Source organism: Artemia sp. Qi Xiang Cuo, unplaced genomic scaffold (genome assembly GCF_049724085.1).
Source record: "Artemia sp. Qi Xiang Cuo unplaced genomic scaffold, ASM4972408v1 HiC_scaffold_819, whole genome shotgun sequence".
Taxonomy (NCBI): Eukaryota; Metazoa; Arthropoda; class Branchiopoda; order Anostraca; family Artemiidae; genus Artemia; species Artemia sp. Qi Xiang Cuo.
In genome coordinates this window covers 1-5544 of record NW_028298228.1, presented here as the reverse complement: position 1 = coordinate 5544, position 5544 = coordinate 1, and the positions used below count along the sequence as shown (strand labels likewise).

Genomic DNA, 5544 nt, shown 5'->3' with positions numbered 1-5544 from the left:
TTTGGTAAAGGTGCAGTGTAGCTCCCCCTGATAAAAACAGCTTATTTCTAAGGGTATATTATTCAATCAATTGGGTTGTAAAGTTGCACAGATTGCAGCAAACATCCAGTAGAAGCAGAATGCAAACAACACACTTCTTACTGTATATTGCAGTTCTATTTGTAGGGCCTCTGCACCCTATACTACAGTGGGGGCACACTGCACCTTTACCACCATAATAACTTTGGTAAAGGTGCAGTGTAGCTCCCCTGATAAAAACAGCTTATTTCTAAGGGTATATTATTCAATCAATTGGGTTGTAAAGTTGCACAGATTGCAGCAAACATCCAGTAGAAGCAGAATGCAAACAACAGACTTCTTACTGTATATTGCAGTTCTATTTGTAGGGCCTCTGCACCCTATACTACAGGGGGAGCTACACTGCACCTTTACCACCATAATAACTTTGAGCTATGATGTAATCACCTTCCAAGGCTCTTTTACTAGGCTTTAAAGGTACAAAGAGTACTAGCCTATGTAGATACTGAAACAAAGGAAATGAAAGGAAAACGAACATTATGTAGGTGGCAACCAGTCATAAAACTGGGGTTTCTACCTCCCCCAAAAGCATTTCTTAAACCAGTTTTGCCTATGAAAAGTAGCAAAGAAACTTACCAAGAAAAGTTCTTCCACATTCTTTGTTGATTTTCTCAACAAATGAAGACCAAGCGTTTAGCTTCTTTGCAGAGTCCTTATAGTCCATCTGCTTTTTATCGTACAAAAAAGGACGTTGTTTGACAAAGTCAATTATTTTTTCATCAAGGGAGTCCATTTATCCCACAAAGCTTGAAACTTTTGCGTAACGTATCGTAAAAATAGAGCCCGACTCTATTTTCTATGTTCGTTATGCTATGTAAAAAATCCTACGTTACGTCGAACGTAAGAGAACATAACGACCAAAACATAACGTAACTTCTTGATGTGAAAGGTTACATAAGACGCATAAGGCAGTGTGAAAGGCATGACGTAGCAATGTGAAAGCACCTATACTTTCAGATTCTTCCGTCAGACCTCTAGCATTGCGTTTTGACTTACGGATACGTTAACGTAAGGTCTTACGGAGGGTTATGAGTCTTACGGAAGGCTTACGAAGTTCAGTGTAAAGGGGAGAACGAAAAGCCGAAATTCAATGTGATGGAACCTATACGCCTGAGAAAATTTGCGTTATTTTCGGAAAAAGAGAGAAACAACCCCTAAAAGTCATAGAACTTTAATGAAAATTACACCATCAGATTCAGCGTATCAGAGAACCCTACTATAGAAGTTTCAAGCTCCTATCTGAAACAATGCGGACTTTTGTATTTTTTGCCACAAGAAAGATTACGGATGCGTGTTTATTTGTTTTTGTTTTGTTTTTTTATTTCCCCAGGGGTGATCGCATCGATCCAGTATTCCTAGAATATCTTGAGAGGGCTCATTCGAACGGAAATTAAATGTTATAGTGCCCTTTTTAAGTGACAAAAAAATTGGAGGGCAACTTGGCCCCCTCTCACGCTCATTTTTTTCCCGAAGTCCCCCAATCAAAATTTTGAGATAGCCATTTTGTTCAGCATAGTCGAAAATCTAATTAATGGGGTCTTTGAGGATGACTTAATCGCCCACAGTTCCCAGGGGAAGGGCTGCAAGTTATAAACTTTGCCCATTGTTTACATATAGTCTTGGTTATTGGGAAGTATCCAGGCGTTTTAAGGAGGAATTTTTTTTCTAGTAGGGGGGGGGGGTGGGGCTGAAGGGCCCGACCCTTTCCATGGATACTGTTTACTGTCGGGACGGGACATTTCTATGAAGGAGGGCGCCGGATTTCCCAGCATTATTTAAAAAACGATCAGAAATCAAACAGTTCGTGGTAACGAACTGTAAGTAAGGAGCGACCCGGCTCAATGGTAACGGAAACTCTAGAAAACGGGTTTTTGATACCAATAGATATATCAAAAGAATCAGATTTCAATGCTGATTTCAAATATATAACTTTCATCAAATTTAGAGCTTACCCATCAAAAGTTACGCGCCTGAGAAAATTTGCCTGATTTTCGAAAAAAGGGGGAAACGATCCCTAAAGGTCATAGAACCTTAATAAGAATCACACCATTAGATTCAGAGCATCAGAAAACCCTATTTCAGTGTTTTCAAGCTCATATGTACAAAAATGTGGAATTTTGCATTTTTTGCCAGAAGTAAGGTCACGGGTGTATGTTTATTTATTTATTTGTTTTTTTTTTATTTTTTTCCCAGGGGTGATCGTATCGACCCAGTCGTCCCAGAATATCGTGGGAGGGCTCATTGGAACGGAAATTGAAGGTTCTAGTGCCCTTTTTAATTGACCAAAAAATGGAGGGCAACTAGGCCCCCTCTCACGCTTATTTTTTTACCAAAGTCACCCGATCAAAATTTTGAGATAGCCATTTTGTTCAGCATGGTCGAAAATATGATAAATAGTGTCTTTTGAGGATGACTTAATCGCCCGACAGTACCCAGAGGGAGGGCTAAAAGATATGAACTTTACCCAATGTTAACATATAGTATTGGTTATTCGGAAGTATACAGAAATTTTCAGGAGGTTTTTTTTCTGCTAGTGGGAGGGAAGGGTGGGTCGGGGGTTATGTTGGAGGATCTGTTCATGACGGAAGTTGTCATGGGGGAAGGGAACTCGCCAGGAAGGGGGCGCCGGACTTGCCAGCATTATTTATTGGGTATGGGGAAGTATACAACCATTTTCAGGAAGGACTGCTTCTGGCGGGGGGGCGAGCGGAGGGCGGTAATCGGGAGAATCGGTCCGTGGAGGATGTTCCTTTGGGTAAAGTACATTTCTATGAAGGGGGCGCCAGATTTCCAAGCATTATTTAAAAAACGATCAGAAATTAAATAAAAAAAAAACAAGTTTTTTAAACTGACATTTAAGAATGAATATTAGAACTTAAAAAGAACAGAAATTATAACGTATGTCAGAATCAAATTTAGAGACAGCCATTTAGCAAAAGAAAAGTAAAATTTTTATGCAAATTTTGTTTACGTATTCAATGACTGCGAGCCAAAATAAAAGCTGCATTAACTAAAAAACGATCAGAAATTAAATAAAAAAAACAAGTTTTTGAAACTGAAAGTAAGGAGCGACATTAAAACTTAAAACGAACAGAAATTATTTCGTATATGAAAGGGACCGTCCTCTCCTCAACGCCTCGCTCTTTACGCTAAAGTTTTTTATTGTTTTAAAAAATAAAGTTGTGAGACAGAGTCAAACTTTAGCGTAAAGAGCGAGGCGTTGAGGAGAGGACAGTCCCTTTCATATACGGAATAATTTCTGTTCGTTTTGAGTTTTAATGTCGTTCCTTACTTTCAGTTTAAAAAACTTTGTTTTTTTTATTTAATTAAATAAAAAAACAAGTTTTTTTTAACTTAAAGTAAGGACCAATATTAAAACTTAAAGCGAACAGAAATTATTCCGTATATGAGAGGGGTTGCCCCCAAGTCAAAAACTTGCTCTTTAATCTTAAGTTTTTTTTATTAATTTAAAAAGAGCTCTCTATTATAATTAAAATGCCGGTGTGATTATCACAAAATTCGAACTATAACATGCAGGGCAAGGTCATGACGAGGGAACAAACTCAATAATATAGGTAATAAAAACCTACGAAAATAGAAACTCTTTACGTAAGTTACGTAAGAACACAATTTCGAGAAATCAATTTAGCCAAAAAACGGAAAATTAATATGCGAATTTCTTTTTAATTATTCCTGTACGGTGATACAAAATCAAATCTGCATTAATCAAAAAATTTTTATAACTTAAATATAAAAAAAACTAAGTTTTTTTTAATAGAAAGTAAGGAGCGACATTAAATCTTAAACCGAACAGAAATGAGTACGTATATTAAAAGCGCGGGGCCATCCACACCGCCTCGATAGTTTCGCGTTATGTTGTCTCTTAAATAAACATTTTATTTTAAAAAAAAAAAAAAAACGAATAGTCATGCGAGAGGCGGGGAGGCTGGGACCGCCTCAGTAAGATAAGTAACTATTTCTGTGCGTGCTATGATTTAATGTCGCTCCTTACTTTCAGTTAAGAAAACTTGTGTTTCTATTTAATTATAATCAAAACCCAGTGTAATACCAGTGTAAACCCATAATTCAAAATTTTCCCAATGTATATGAAGAGAAACATATTTTCACAAAGTACAATTGTACTTTTGTAGTCAGTTTTTGAATACAGTCTGGATGTTGAATAAACACTACTTGATTGCATAATATCATTAAAGCAAGTTTCCCCATCCCTGGTTCAGATACACCCTAAATCGTTACCGTCCCTGTTGTGTCGACTGGTGACGTTTGAAATTGTTTTCTTAAAATTCTCCTCTTCAATATTTTGAAACCATTTCGCATTTAACCCAGTAATGTAAAAGTGGAATTGCTTGAAATTCTCCGTTTCATCCCTTTGGCCAGGAAGTAAAATGAGGGACAGCCATCCTGTGCTTTCGCTCACCTGGATTCCTCCAGGTATTCATTTAGAGCTGGGTCGACTCTAGCTGAGGCTACAGAGTCACGTTACTGACCCGCGTTCAAACCAAATAGCCAGCGCAGTCAGGACTCGAACCTCAGTCCTCTAGGACAAAGGGCCTCAAGTCCTGCGCGCTAACCACTCGACTAGGACGGCTCTGAAATAAAAATATGGAACGCTTCACGATTTTCAGTATCATCCTTGCGCAGGAGCCATGCTAATCTTCACTGTATCGTTCCGATTTTAATATATGTCCTCCTGAAGGAAGAGAAGTGTTCAAAACTTTCGTGTTCACCTTAGTTTTCCAATAAAGAGAAAGTGTTTTTTTTTTGTTTTTAATAAATTTCGTGTAGTATCCAGTTTTCTTTTTTGTCATTTTCCGACATGGATCCTTAATTTCAAGATGGCCTTATGAATATACAAAGTTAAGAGTCAATTGAAATCTTCGGCAGAAAAAATATGTAAGTAGACTTTATCGGCTTGGTTTCTGTAAGGCACAAAATTTCACATACAAGGTAGATACCTCGATCAACTTGTATTCGAATCATCAAGTATTCGGTCCAAATCACAAAATTCATAGACGTGCACAAAGTTCGCATCCTGTGACAATGGTCCTTTAGCTTGTGACGTGTTTTATTGCATCGTGCAGCTTTTTCTTAGAATTTCTGTTCAATTTGAAAACTTTACTCTACCCTCACGACTGGGTATATGCTACTACAACTCACTGCAGTACTAAACCGCCTGAGGCTAATACACGCTCCTCCTCCATCCCAATCTGTTTAAAGACTCCCTCTTTAGACCGTCCCGAGAAGTCCTCATTTCTCTTAAATTCTTCCTTACGAACTCCTTCCATCCAATGCGGGAACTACCTGCTTTTTGGTTGGCCTAAGTTAGTTTGCCAAAAAGGACGATCTTTGGCAGTTTTTCATCTGTAGAAAGTGTCCCAGCTATCTCAACTTCTCCTTCATTATAGCCCTAGAGAGCGGGCTGGAACCACATTTTTCGTACAGCTT

The 5544-nt window shown here is 38.1% G+C and overlaps 1 non-coding gene across 1 annotated transcript; it reads right to left on the bottom strand.

Moving 5' to 3' along the window:
• Positions 1-4695: 4695 nt before the first annotated feature.
• LOC148938805 (U6 spliceosomal RNA) lies at positions 4696-4798 on the bottom strand. The gene has a single exon (XR_016143623.1). It is a non-coding gene; the product is annotated as a U6 spliceosomal RNA (small nuclear RNA).
• Positions 4799-5544: the final 746 nt, after the last annotated feature.